Source organism: Mauremys reevesii, linkage group 15 (assembly GCF_016161935.1).
Source record: "Mauremys reevesii isolate NIE-2019 linkage group 15, ASM1616193v1, whole genome shotgun sequence".
Taxonomy (NCBI): Eukaryota; Metazoa; Chordata; order Testudines; family Geoemydidae; genus Mauremys; species Mauremys reevesii.
Window position 1 is genome coordinate 12,749,299 of NC_052637.1, and position 15,582 is coordinate 12,764,880.

Below are 15,582 nucleotides of genomic sequence, written 5' to 3' on the forward strand. Positions count from 1 at the left end.
AAGGGAATCAAGTACTACTCAACACCATTCTGTCAATAGGACTTCTGTTCCTAAGCCACTTATATTCCCTGATCTTCAATGGGAGTTGTGCTTCTTAGGCCAAGAGCTGGTAAAAATACAATACAATACAACATAATACAAGAAATAATTAGACAAAACTTTTTTTTATGTTGAAAAATACCATTTTGCTGGAACAGAAATATTTCACGGAAACATATCGGTTTCAACAAAAGTGGCATCCGAGTATGTCCTTAGGTCCAGGATGGAATTACTGATCAAAATGAGAACAAATGATGAGGACTAATGCCAAAGCCTGGTAGCATGTGCACTTGCCAAGATCTGAGTTCCACTTCTGACTCAACCAGACTTGGGATTTGAACACAATGCTCCCATGACCTGGGTAACTGCTCTAACCACCTGCCTGTAGTGGGCTGATCTTTTATGCATCTTATTTCTACTGCCAAATTTTTTTAAAAGTCTTGTGTTCTTTCCATATCAGAACAAAACAACGTTGAAATCTTGAGATTTTTTTTTTCAAAAAATGAAAATCCAATTTCCAGTCGGTCCCACTTAGACCCTTTAGAAAATCCCTCCTCAAATTCTCAGGAACAAGGGACTGACATTAGAAATTAGAAATAATGGTTATCACTTATTGTGTGTCTTCTGATAGAATCTTAAGGTCCCATCTATGGTTGGGACTCCATTGTGTTGCACAAAGCACAAACATAGCACATAATCCATCCCTAGTCCAAAAATCTTACACTTTAAAGACAAGCCAGGAAAGCAGGGAGAGAGAAATAACAAAAAAACCTGTTTCTCAGAAACACAATAAAATTGTTTCCCAATTTCCCTTTCACATAACAACTGCCCTCATTCACCCACCTCCCTTATGATCAGTTTCCAGTCAAACACTTGGATCCTGGGCTAGACCAGAACAATAGTCTAACTAGTTAGAAATGACATTCTAAACATTGTCGGTTACCAAATCCTTAAGAAACAATTTGTAACGCACTTTACAATTCTATGAACTTCTGCCACTGTGTACAAAGGACACTGCTCCCTGAACAGAGATAGACATCAGATTATAGAAGAAAGAATAAATGATTGAAAGTTATTGTAGCCTGGGTATTTTCAAATGAATCACAGCAATAAAAGCTGTGCAACTAACTCCCTTATGCTTCTTTGAAAACCCCAGCTGTAATATCTATCCTCTCTATTTGAATTGGTTTTTGCACAGATAACAATATTTAGCACTTGTACAGCTCTTTACATCTTGAAAGCAATGTGAAAAGAGTGGCTATTCATCCACACAACATGCCTAGACACTAATGGCCTGATTCAAGGCACTTTGAGGTGAATGTTTGACTAGATCAGTAAGATTGTGCCCATTTTAAGGTGAGGAAACCAAAGCAGGGATATGAAGTGATATGTTCAACTCACAATGACAGCTGAGGACAGAACACAAGAAATGAGATTCCCACTTCTCTGCACTGATTGGAAATGGGTGGGCATCTATCAATCTTTCTATGTATCTATACATATATTTTCTTCTTTGCCTCAGTAAAGTTACTATACCAGTAAATTCCACAGGTTAACGTATTGGAAATTTTCCATTATCACAATTTTTTCAAGAGGCACTATCTTTTTGATGAAACAAAGATTTTTGCAAATCAATCATTCAATAGAGTAATTTTGGGACTTTCATCCATTCAATAACAAGAAGAAGTTGTTTCTGGTGACTAAAGATCAAAATGTTTTGACTGAAAACTGGTTTATGAAAGTTTTTTTTCTTTGTTTTTTTTCCCACAAAATCCTGAAAAAGAAAATTTGAGAATAACAAAAATATTTTAATTTGTTATAAATTTTGATACAAAGATCAACTTTCCCAACTGACTCTATTAGTTACACAATTTACAAATAATAGTATTTCCTTTTGTTCATCCTAGATTTCATACTATATTAGAAAAAAAGTGATAAGATAGACTCATTCCTTGAGTACAGGTGTGTTGACTCTTCAATGAGGCAAACTTTTTGAACAGCAATTTTCAGGTAGCTCACATTACCAGGAAAGGCAAAACTATTTCTGAATACAGCTACTTCAAACTTTAATTCCAGGATAGGCTGGATCTGGCTAGTGGATCAAACTTACCATGTCTTCTGATAGAGCTTGTCAATACAAACTCCCTTCATTCACAATGTTTTTTCTCTCCAGATGACACACAATAGCCTTGGCTGCTGAAAAATAACATGGTTTATCTTGTTTTCTCCCCACCTAAATATATAACAAATATAGAATACTTCACACCTGGTTCACATTTACATTAAGGTCATATTACACTGCAGTAACAATATAAAGAGACCTTAAAATGTATGTTCTACTGCAAGAGTGGTGTGAAGTGTTAGTATAAATGAGAATGTGCCTCTTCAAAACCAAAAGTCTTGGGTAAATGTTATAGATTTTGCTGTTGATAGGAAACTCCTTCCACCATCATCCAACTGGCTTTACCCCTACCTACCTTGTTAATGAACTGCAGCTCAAATTCGCTGCATGAGGAGATTAGTTTTGTACTCCACCCCCACCTTCTCAGCACCCTGAGGATATTCAATCACAACAGAATTTCACAGACTTCCCTAGACTGTATAACAGACTCTGCTGAGTCAGGCTGGTCTCCTGGAGAAAGCACAGTACTGGCAGCCTGGAGACCAGCATTCTAGTCCTGTCTTCGCCAAATGATTACTACACAGCTTTGGTGTGTTACTTAAGTCCCCTCTCAACCTCATTTTCCCCAGTGATAAAATTATGACAATAGCCCCTTACTTCTTGTCCTGCTTTCAGTGGACATGAAGAACAATTGATCACTGTCCTTTATATATATATATATATATATATATATATATATATATATATATATATATATATATATATTTGAAGACTGTTATCAGATCCTCCCTCTGTCTTCTTTTCTCAAGACTAAACATGACCAGTTTTTTTACCCTTTCCTCACAGATTAGGTTTTCTAAACCTTTCATCATTTTTGTTGCTCTCCTCTGGACTCTCTTCAAATTGTCCACATCTTTCCTAAAGTGCGGTGCCCAGAACTGACACAGTATCCCAGCTAAGGCCTCACCAGCGCTGAGTAAAGTGGGACAATTACCTCCTGGGTGTTACATATGATGCTCCTGTTCTATACCTCAAATGTTATTAGTGTATTTTGCTACTGCATCAAATTGTTGACTCCTATTCAATAGGAGATCTGTTATAACTCCCAGATTATTTTCAGCAGTACTCCCACCTAGTGAGTTATTCACCATTTTGCAGTTGAGCATTTGATTTTTCCTTCCTAAGTGAAGTACTTTGAACTTGTTTTTATTAAATTTCATCTTGTTGATTTCAGACCAATTCTCCAACTTGTCAAGGTTGTTTTGAATTCTGATGCTGTCCTCCAAAGTACTTGCAACCCCACTCAGCTTCGTGTCATCTGCAAATTTTATCAGCATACTCTCCACTCCATTATCCAAATTATTAATGGAAAAATTGGCTAGTACTGGACCCAGGAATGACCCCTGTGGTACCCCACTGGATATGCCCTCCCAGTCTGACAGCAAAACATTGATAACTACTCTCTGAGTACAGTCTATCAATCCATGGTGAACTCACCTTATAATAATTTCCTCTAGACCACATTTCTTAGTTTGCTTATATGAATGTCATGGGGACTGTGTCAAAAACCTTAGTAAAATGAAGATATTTCCTATCTACTTCTTCACCATGCCCACCAGCTCAGGAAACCTGTGAAAGAAATGAAAAGTTTATTTTTTTGAAATTTTGACTTAAATTGACATTCAAATGATTAATTTTGATGTCATTTTCCGTCAAAATGTCACTTTTTCATTTTGAATTAATATTTTGAAATGAAATATTTGATTTTGAAACATTGGAACTGGAACTGATTGAAAATTTCCTAACAGAACAGTTCCATGGGAATGTGTTGATTCCATTAAAACTTTTAAAGGAAGCCAGGTAGGCAGGCAGTCTGCCTTCTCTATTTTTTCTACATAAAATTTCAGAATTTTGGTCTGGAAGAAGTTCTGAAATGTTTATTTATTTATTTTTTTATGATTCAGGGTGATAATAATAAAAAGATGAAACTTTGGAAATTACTATGGAACGGGTGTTCGGGGTTCTGACCAAAACTGTTTTGGATCAAAATGGATGTTTTGCCATTTCTGAGTTTAATTTTTTTGGAATGTTACATTCCACAAAAACATCTTCGCATCTTAAATTTTCATCCAGATTTGAAATAAAAACCTTTATCAATCAGAAATGTAACCATTAGATCAAGTTCATATGATAAAAAACCACTTTCTGTGAAAATGTATTGATCACCATAATTAAACTTCTCCCTTGTAATTTCTTTTTGTTGAAAAACGACTATTTTCAAAAATGAAAATTTTTGTAAAGAACTGTTGACTTAGTGATTTTTTAATGAAATTTTTCATTTCATTTTTTGTCAAAGTTTAAATGGAATACTTTATAAAAAAAATTATTGAATTAGATGTCTAAAGATAGGCAGATAAGCACCTAGTGGGAATTTCAGAAGAACCTACGCAGATCAAGCACATAACGCCAATTGAATTCAATAGGATTTATGTGCCTGGGCCTTTGAAAATCCCACTATATACCTAATAATCTTTGAAAATATGGTTCTAAGACACTCTGGTGCTTTTGAAAAAATTATCTCTAGTCTACACAAAAAGTTGTACTAACATAATGAAAGGTGTGATTTTATACCAATTTAGTTAAAACCATGCAACTTTGTGTGTGGACATTATTATATTGGTTTAAACCTCACTTATATCAATTTTCAGGTGCAAACTGAATTGATATAACCAGTTTTGAACCTAAGAGTCCACAAAGGCACCAAAGTTGCAGTGGACCACATAAACATATTTGAGTTAAGATGCTGTGTCTTCTCCCTGTAGACAAGCCCTAGGGCCAGATTTTTTAAACTATTAAGCATCTAGTGGAATTTTCAAACCTTCTAGTTGCCATGAGTTCAGGGGACTGGACTAGATGACATCTCAAGATCCCTTCCAGTCCTACTGTTCTTTGAGTTCTACTATTCTATGAGTCAATAGATAGATTAGATTAATTTAAATTGGGGTTGGTCTCCCTTAGTCTTCTCTGAAAATCCTAGCCTAAATCTCTGTAAGGGGAAGGAAGATCTGGTGCATAATTTTAGCAATTATTTTACCCCTTACTTAAATGTTATTCAGTCCTTGGCTCTTTAGTCAATTAGCTGAACTTCAAAATTTAACTGTAAATCCTATTTTCAAAAGTGATTTAGGGCTAGATTAGTCAAAATATTTAGGCACCTGCTGGGATTTTCAGAACACCTAGGTACCTAAAACATTGGTTTATATTGAAAAGGGAGGAAATATAATTGTTGATTGCCTATGTTGATTAGCACCCAACTCCATTACATTTCATAACTCCCTTAGGATCCTTTGCAAATTCAAATCCAAATAGGGGAGGGGACCAAATTTAAGTTATAAATTAACCTGATAGTGTAACTTTAATGAAAAATCAGAATACCAAAAACAAGCAATCAAACAAAATTCTGAACGTTCACTGTAAAAGTCATTGATAGATTTCAAGTTAGGGAGAACTTTTTCAAAAGTGGCTTCTAATTCTGAATGCCCCAAATTTGAGACTTCAGGAGTAATCCATCTGATAAAGAAACTTTTGGCCAGCACTGGAACCTGATTTTTTTTTCTGAAGTTGTTTTAGAAACTTGGCATATCATAGTTTTGCTATATTTGTGAGGTTTATGGTCTGTTTAGCACAAATGGCTAGGAGTGAGGATACCTGGATTCTGTGCCTAGCTCTTTTAGGGACACATAGAATAGCTGTTATATCAGTACTCTTGGATTCTATTCCCACCTCCTTGAGAGGTGTTAGGATGGTGGTTGGAGCAGAGTAGGGGCTGAGAAACAGGGCTCCTGGGTTCTGTTCACAGTTCTGGTTGAGAAGTAATGTTCCACTGACTAAATGGGGAGAAGAACTGCAGAATCCTGGCACAACTGGTCAAGAATGTTTGAAATTCACAGTTTAGACTAAATTTCCCATGAGAATTAAAAATTCTGATTAAAAAGGGATGCATTTTTTGTGATTTTTTTTTAAGGAAAATTGTTTCCTGTTTTTGGTCCTCTCTGGCCCTGAGCTTTGCTGTAATTGGCTCATTGCATGACCTTGCACACCTCAGTCTCAATTTGTCAAAGGAGGTTGAAACTGACTCATTATTTTCAACCACCAAAAATGAATGCTGGTTTATATATGTAAGTTGTTATTTATGCTAAAAAATTAGGCAACTGTCCTTTGAACTGCAACTTTGTATAACATCCTCGCTCTAACTTCGGACTTCAGCATGCTTAGAACGTGAGACTTTCTGAACAAAAAGAATTAAATGTCTTATTGACCTACCTCTGCTCTCACTGGCTCAATGACAAAAAACCTATTGACTTCCTGGGGAGCAGAATTAGGCCTATATTGAGAACTTTTGAAAAGCTCACCCTATTTAGCAGGGATTTTCAAAACAGACTATGGGTTTTTGTTCACTTCTTACTGACTCTTAGAGAGTGTTGAATGCCGAACACCCAGAGGTCCCATTTGAAAATGATTTTGCTCCTGAATCTTGAATAATTTACAGGAAAAATGTTGTTTTTTTCTGTTGAAAATGTTCAGGATTTTGTCAAAAAGACAACCCCCCCACCCCCCCACCCCCAAAACCAACTTTTTATTTGAAAATTTTCAATTTAAAACAATAACAATATAAATTAAAATAAAATAAATCTTGGGCTTTGGATGGTGACCCCATGGGAAAAAATATGTGTCACTGACAAAAACTAAAAATTGTGTTTTTCAAGGAACACCTGAAAATGGAATTTCTATCATGAAAGTTTTTTTTTGTCAAAAAGCCAATTTCCACTGAAAAAAAATTTCCATGGCAAAATTTATGACAAGCTTAAAATTCACCCTGTGAGCAGGAAGGCTCCAGAAATGTAATAGCAATATCATATTTTAAGCCTTAAAACATTATTTCTTGCCTCTTTTAATTATCTGTTTTTTCTGTGCATCAGAATCATCTGCATCCCACAAAGCCATGGTTGTGTTTAATCATTTTAATTTCTAGTCTTCATTTGTTTTGGCAGGGAAAACAGCTGACCGCACTAGAAAAGGGCAATCACACTATTGTGAAGGAATTTATTCTCCTGGGTTTCCCTGGGACCCAATATTTGCAGATCTCGCTCTTCGTGCTCTTCCTTGTCATGTACTTCTTGACAGTCACAGAAAATGTGTCAATCATAGTCCTAGTGGCAACCAGCCATCACCTCTGCATCCCAATGTACTTCTTTCTCTGCAATCTCTCCTTCCTGGAGGTATGGTACACCACAGCATGTATCCCAAAGATACTTGCCAACCTTGTGTCCCAAAGCAAATCCATCTCCTTCAACAGCTGTGTCCTACAGATGAATTTTGTTTTCTCCCTAGGATGCACAGAGTATTTTCTCTTGGCTGTCATGGCCTATGACCACTATTTGGCTATATGCTATCCATTGTACCATAGCTCCATCATGAACAGCACCTTGACTGCTCAGCTGGCTGTTGGCTCTTGGCTGAGTGGTTTCCAACTATTTCTGTCCCAGCATTTCTGATCACCAGGTTGTCCTTCTGTGGCCCTACGGTCATCAATCACTTTTTTTGTGACATAGCACCATGGATAGTTCTTTCCCACACATCAGAGGGGTAGCCGTGTTAGTCTGGATCTGTAAAAGCAACAAAGAATCCTGTGGCACCTTATAGACTAACAGACGTTTTGCAGCATGAGCTTTCGTGGGTGAATACCCACTTCTTCGGATGCAAGTCTTGCATCCGAAGAAGTGGGTATTCACCCACGAAAGCTCATGCTGCAAAACGTCTGTTAGTCTATAAGGTGCCACAGGATTCTTTGTTGCTTTCCCACACAGATTCCTACCTTGTTGATCTGGTGGCCTTTATCATCTCATTTATCATCATCCTGGGCTCCTGTGTCATAACCCTGGTATCCTACTTCTACATCATCACCACTATACTGAGAAAACCATTAGATAAAGGATGGAGAAGGGCCTTTTCAACTTGCTCTTCCCATCTCACGGTCATGATTATCTGGTACAGTTTGACCATTTTCCTAAATGTCAAACCTTCCATGCAGAACTCATTGGAATTGACCAAAATAGTCACCGTCTTGAATACTATTGTCACACCCCTGTTGAACCCTTTCATCTACACACTGAGGAACCCAGAGGTAAAAGAAGCCCTGAGACTTGTATTCAGGGAAGTGATGTTTTTCAAAATGTCCTGGAGGTTATTGACTGTCACAGAATATGCGGTGAAAGAAAAATAAGTCTGAAAATGGAAGATATACCAAAGTTTATAGTGTACGGGGAAAAAATCCCACAATCCCTTAGGGCCGGAATTCTAGAGATAATTAGATGCCTAGCTCCAATGGAAATCAATGTGAGTTAGGTGACTAAATACCTTTAACAATCTGGTCCTTAGTGTCTCACATCCTTGAACATTTACAACCAAGTTGCTAAACATATTTAGGTGCCTAATGGGATTTTCTATGAGTTTTAAAGGCCTAGATGCTTTTAAAAAAAACCCTAAGCACCTAAATACCTTTCAAAATCCAGCCCTTATGTTACTTTGTATTTAATTTACAATTAAGCAAATCGAACATGTGTCAATTATTTATTTATATTAAAGCATGGCCTATGTAGATGATATAGATATAGATTATATTGATAGGCTTGGCAGAGAATATCAATGTTTATTTTTAAGCATTTAAAAATATTGTCTATATTTTCACACTTGCAGGAGATTACTGTGGCGTGTCAGACAACAAGATGGGTCAGAGAATAATAACTTAATGACAACTGATTTTTTGAAAAGTTCAAACTTTATAATGATTAAAACTCAAATGTCAACATCACAGGTCAAAATATACACAGTATATTCCTAAATCAAAGTTCTATAAGCTCTGAAGCAGCATTTTTCTTACGTTGCTGATCTGTACATTTCTATTTTTATTGATGGAACCATTTTGGGGGTGTGTGTGGGGGGGGTCAGTTGACAGTCTGTATGGTGAAAATGGCATTTACTGACATTTACTGATAAAAATGTAATCCTTCCAAACCTAGCTATAGACAAAGATAAACCCACAGGAACTTCAGATCAAGACCGCAGTGGATTTTGAAGGGGATTCAGAATAAAATTCCAGTTTTAGTTCCAGACTGGATAGAAACCCAGATGGGTATTTTTGTAGACTTCTTTCTTTCTTTCTTTCTTTCTTTCTTTCTTTCTTTCTTTCTTTCTTTCTGGCATTGCAAAATTTTGTAAATATTGATTTCACAAGGATTCTGCCAGTTTAGACTGAAGATATGTGAGTATAGCTTGCAAAAGTTTGATAATGTCAAAACTGAATCCAGAATCTTAGTCTTGATTCACCTTTAAAATCAGATGCAAGCCATAATGTAATACCCTGGCTTAATGCACAAGATGGCACTTCCCCTAGTGGTTACTACGATAGCCTTCTACTTCGTCACAGCTGGAGAAGTTAATTTTTTAGCTCCAGTGCTAAAGGCCTGTGTCTTCTGTGCTGAACGTTCCAAGGTCATGGAAATCCCCAATTTACAATAAGCCTACATCTAATCAGGATTTAAATCCACATGTTGCGTGCTCTATCCACTTTTACTAAGAGTTCCTCATTGTCTTGTATTATCAAATGGCAACATTTATCTCGTGGTGCTTGTGGAAGTGGCTGAGAGAAAATAAGACACCGAACTTCTTTCCAAAATTTGAGGTTTGAGAAATTTCACAGAACATCTCCTTTAAGTTTCTAAATGCCTTTGCACTTTCTGAGTTCATTCATTGTGAATACAGATATCAATGTTTATCAAAAAAGAGAAGGCCCAGAGGTGTCCTCATGCTACCTTCAACCTGACTGGGGCCATGTTGCACTGGGATTCTCAAAAGAAACGAAATATTGGAAGACTACAGAGATTGGGAGAAAATTTTTTGGGAAAAAATCAGTCCAAGCATCGACAAATCATGAATCAGGGCCCCCAAAATCATGAGATTGGCTTGAAATAATAAATGTGGGGTTCTTTTTAATTGTTGTCAGGTTTTTGAGTCTGTAGGGTGCATTTACTTCATGTTTTTGTTTTTCTCTGTAACCATGAGTGTGTCCTGGTGGCAAAAGGACTGGACTGCAACAAGAAGAACTCAGTTCTATTCCTGGTTCTTCCATTGGCTTGGTTGGTGACTTTGGGCAAGTAATGGCATCGCTCTGTGCCTCAGTTTCCCCATCTATAAAATAGGGATAATGATACTCACCTCCTTGATATAATATTTTGTGATCTATGGATGAAAAGAACTACCTAAGAAAGAGGGATTATGATTATTTAAAAGAAAATATGAAAGCTGAAATGTTGATTCAAGCAGTTGAGACTTTAAGAAATATAACAAATATTGTGAGACAGACAGTAAAAATCATAAGATCCTAGCCCCACTGAAATCAACTTCAGAACTCAATTTCAGTGGGGCCAGGAGTTCACCCTGTATTGTCCAGAATTTTATCTTAACCCAACATTCAAACCTTTTGAGGCTTGTCTGCTGTATAGGACCAGACCTTCAACTGCTAATTTATAGTAGATTAGCATTCGGGCTACAAGATGTACTTAAAACATATGGATGTGTTATGTACAATTAATATCGCTTCATTAAATAACATGGAACTGGTTAAGATTTTGTGCAATCTGATTTACCTAATATTCACATAAAGATCATTGTAAGTGGCCACTCACTGATTTACGTAATCAGTGTCCGTGTTTCCATTGACTCTTGAGCCCATTGGGTTTTGTGAGTGTAAATTCTAATGTTTCCATGCATTCACAGATATTAGAATAGTGAAGTGACTCCGAAATGTGCTGCTTTTGTGGATATGTATCACTTTGTCTGGGCCTGGTGTAGGCTGTTTTCAAAATGTTAAAGGTTATGAAAGTGATATGTACAAGGAAGATTGTGTCCAGAAATCATTCTCAACCAATTTCGTTTATTCTGTGAATTCTACTTCTGTGAGACACTATGCACTTAATCAGTCTGGATTTATTTATTGTTGGAATACCTAAATAGCACAATACATTAGATTAGATAGATAGATGTGTATAGGAACACAGAGAGAGATAATTTTTGTTAGCTGTGATCTCCATACAATTGATACACCTTCATTTTCCCTGATACTAGAATAAAAGTTTATTGGTAGCTTTGGTAGCAGGTAGCTTGGCAAATATGGATGTTTTCATTGGAATTTCTAGATTGCGATTCACTGGACCATCGGAGCACCTGAAACAATTCAGGATATATCATTTGACAGTTCACAAGGATAAAAAAATGATTCAAATTACTGATTTCACAAGATACTAAACTCAATGTACAGTGATAGCAAGACATAGAAACACAACAATTAATGTGGATGAGGGACCTGATCACTTCATAGGATATTATTTTTATTGCGGCTTTTTGTCTAATGTGCAGTATAAATCCCATGTTCATGGTTTGAGGATCTGATTGTTTAAATTGAAGACTTATCCTTCCTATGGAGTGATTATCAAGTTGGGATACAAGCTTGGGTACTGATGTTACATAGGGACATTGGACCAAATTCATATCTGGCGTAACTCCCTTGACTTTGGAGAATTTACCCTACTGTCTCGCTGGAACAGAGCGGGTGTACAAAAATCTACTTCAACATCAGCCCTATATAAATACAAACCAGGGATATACATTACACTTTTAAGTAAGAGTACTGCAGTTACAGTGTAGTTACAGTGCAATGGCCCTGTAATGACAGTGTGCTTGTGTTTTTTCAATATCTGTGAGTACCACTGAACCATATAATCAGGAAGTTTGCTGCATAACTGAGAGCAATCGCAGAGGCTGGGATTTTCAGGGCAGCCTGCAGGAGTTTGGCATCCAGATTCCATTAACACTTTTAGCCAGCATCAATACAGTTTGGTTAAGACACTTGAGCTGGATCCTCAGCTGGTGTAAATCCAATGGAGCTACGCCAGCTCAAACCAGCTGGAGATATGCCCTTGAAAATATCATGAAGAACAGCCAAATGCATTCATAATTATATCTGTTATGTAGTTGTCCTTCAGTGTATATGATTTTCTGGAAAATACATATTGAAAACATAAGCATGTGGTAATTACAATGTAACTAAACTGTTATTACAGTACCATTATTATAAAGCATGACTGGACATGAACATTATTTACTGCTGAACACATTTTTTTTTCATTTGACACTTTGGGTGATCTTATAAAAGCCACCTAGAAGATTTGGAACTCAAAAGAACAGATTTTTAAAGGCATTTGGGTGCCTAGTGGGATTTTCAAAAGCATCTGGTTGCCTATACCCAAGAGTGTTAGGTGACTAGATGGTTTTGAAAATCCCTCTAGGAACCTAAATACCTTTAAAAATCTGGCCCAAACTCTCTTACGTAGCTTTAAATATCTCATATTTGTACTTCTTGGAACACTGTTTCTTAATTTCCCTTGTTATTCTTCCAAGTCTATTTTGATTCTTCTTTTCTACTTCTGTATATTTGTATATGGCCAATTCTTACTCTTAAATGGTTAAAGTTTATATTTTTGTTTGTTTTTCCCTTGTGTTGTGGAGAGTGCATTATTTAAAAGTACGCTAGTAACACACTGCACAAAATGATGGAATAAAGCCTAAGGGATCAACCTTTATAACATGTTTTCTATGTTATCAGTGAGACCCAGGAAAGTAACTCTTTGGGGTTAACAGCTGGGGAATCTGTCTATGTACAATTTATGAATTCTTGTTGATCCTGTGAAATTGCTGTATCATTGAATGCATCAGTGTATGTGAAGTTAGCAATTTAGTGTCAGGGTTGTGTCACATATTTCCCAGAACAGGGAAAATGGAGGGTCATTCGTCTTAATAGCTCCCATTCATGTGGAAGCATCCCGAAAATGAAACACAGAGAAACTGGTCTGACCAAGATTATCTGCAAGGATGAGGTTCGTTGGAGCAGGGACTGAACCAGGAGCTCCCAGGTGGGTATGCAAATCACTAGGCTAATTCATCATTCTTACTCTCTCTCTCTCTCTGGCCCACTGAATATTTAAATATTTTATAAAAAATAGAACAGCTGCAGCAGGAGAGAGACCCATCCCCAAAAGCCCTAAATCCCAGTGGTTAGGGCACTCCTGTGGGAGTGGGGTTCACGTTCTTGCTCTGGACAGGTGGAGTAGGGATTTAAACTAGGGTCTTCCATATGCATATGAGTGCTGTAACCACTGAACTATTAAATATTGGAGGGCAGAGTGCTACCTCCTCCTACTTGGTGTAAGCACCTGTCTCCACTAGCGGCTTCCCAGCTGAGAATATCAAGCAGAGATAGGTGTCTCCCTCTGACCTGGATTTAGGCACCTAATCCCCTTTGAAGGGCAGAATCTAGGCTGCACTCCTTTCCTTGTCATTGTCTTTTGGTTAGCTGAGGCAGCTCTTCATGCAACATTCTAGCTTCTATGAATTCCATTCTTAGGTGTCTAACTCTCCCCATGCATTATATATGGTTACCCTGGGTGCCTAATTCCAAAGTGCATCCTAAGATCCCTTTGTGGATCTAGCCCTGCATTAGTTACACTCAGGTCACATTTTCCAGCCTTCTGTTACAACCACAAGAGCTACAACCATCTCCCATCTCCCAGTGAAAGGTGAAATTTTGATGTAATAACATGAATCCAGAAGCTTGGTTTCTAGGCACAATACTGCCTGCGGCTTAGCACATTATCAGGAAGTCTGTAAAATTTTGCTGAGATCAAATCCGTAGGGGCTGGGGAGGAATATAAAATGAGCTTCCTCCTCAAACCTTTTCACTTGCCATAAATTTGTCATCCAAAGGCAATCCCTGCTGGCAGACGCTGAGCTTCTGAAGGGGATGAGGGTCTAACCAATATAGAAATAGACACAGTTTTCCAGAATCTTTTGGTTATGAAATGTTCAAATATTCAATTTATAAGACATTTTGCATGTGTGCAACTGATTGTTCCTTCCTGAGTGGAGTATGTTGCATTTGTCTTTATTGAATTTCATCCTATTTAGTTCAGACCATTTTTCCAGTTTGTCCAGATCATTTTGAATTATAATCTTATCCTTCAAGACTGAGGAATCATTAAACTGATATACACAAAGTAAGTATATTTCACCGTGCTGTTTTTGGTTTTGTTTCTTACTTATACTGTAAACCCTGGCATAAATATAAGGACATATTGGGCTTGATGCTCCTTCCATACCAGTCTGACAGTGGTGTAAATCCACTCACTTAAGTGAAATAACTTCTGATTTACATCAGGCTAAGTGACAGGAGAAATTGCCCCATTGATGCCCATGGAGTTACTCTGGATTTATACTGTGGTGTGTAAGCAGAGAATCTTCTCCCTTTTCTTCAGCGGCCATACTCCTAATTTGCACTGGTGTGAGTGAGTGGAGAATGAGCCCCATTTACTTTAGTAGAATTACTCTTGATTTACACCAAGGTGAGTGAGAAGGGACTAAAATGTATCTTTAACACGTGAAACTCACTGCAGCAGTAATTCACTCAGGCAAATAAATAAGGTCACACAGCTTTATCTTAGGTAAGTGTAGTAACCCTCACCCTGACACAAGCAGCTGCAGAGAATGCTGTCCTAGTGGGAGGGCAGCTTGAACTGGGAAGGGGCTCAGAATCCACCTGAAGGGGCAGATGGAAACAAGCTGTGAGAGGAGAAGAATCTAGATTCTGAGCTAGCGGATGAAGTGGAACTTGGGGTAGGAGGTGAGGTGATAAAACACGAGAATAACAGATGAATAAAAGTCGGAGACTGGGAAGTGGAAAGGAGGAAAGAAGGAAAATAGAAAAGGTTTCAGGTCAGGAGAAGCCGAAAAAAGTAGACCCGGGTATGTGAGCTGACACTAGTAGAGAAGGGAAGTAGAGGGAAATAATATCTACAGATGCACCAGAAAGAGAGTATCAAGGGACAAAAACTGAAAGAAGATATAATTGGTGAAAAAGGGAATTGATCAAAAAGTTGTTAGATGAAAACATATCCTGAAAACAGTAAATCAGAAGCTCGCCCACAAAGACCTAAGGTATAGGAATAGAGAGAATGACTGTTTGAACATCTATTGACAGAATACAGTTCAAAGGTGCCTAAGGAACAAGTGTGGGCCTGTTAGGTGAAGAAACCTGCCTCTCCTCACAGTTAACATAGCCTAGTCTGGTCATCACACAAAGAGGCAGTGATCGGTATTAGGTATCCTGACAGACTGCGATGGTGAACTCAAACCTTCAAGGGTCAGCAATATCTAATACAGGGGTAGGCAACCTATGGCACAGGTGCCGAAGGTGGCATGCAAGCTGGTTTTCAGTGGCACTTGCAATGCCCAGGTCCTGGCCACCGGTCCGG

At 37.6% G+C, this 15,582-nt stretch overlaps 1 pseudogene; it reads left to right on the top strand.

Moving 5' to 3' along the window:
- The first annotated feature begins 391 nt into the window (after positions 1-391).
- Positions 392-8,444, top strand: LOC120383063 (annotated as a pseudogene).
- Positions 8,445-15,582: the final 7,138 nt, after the last annotated feature.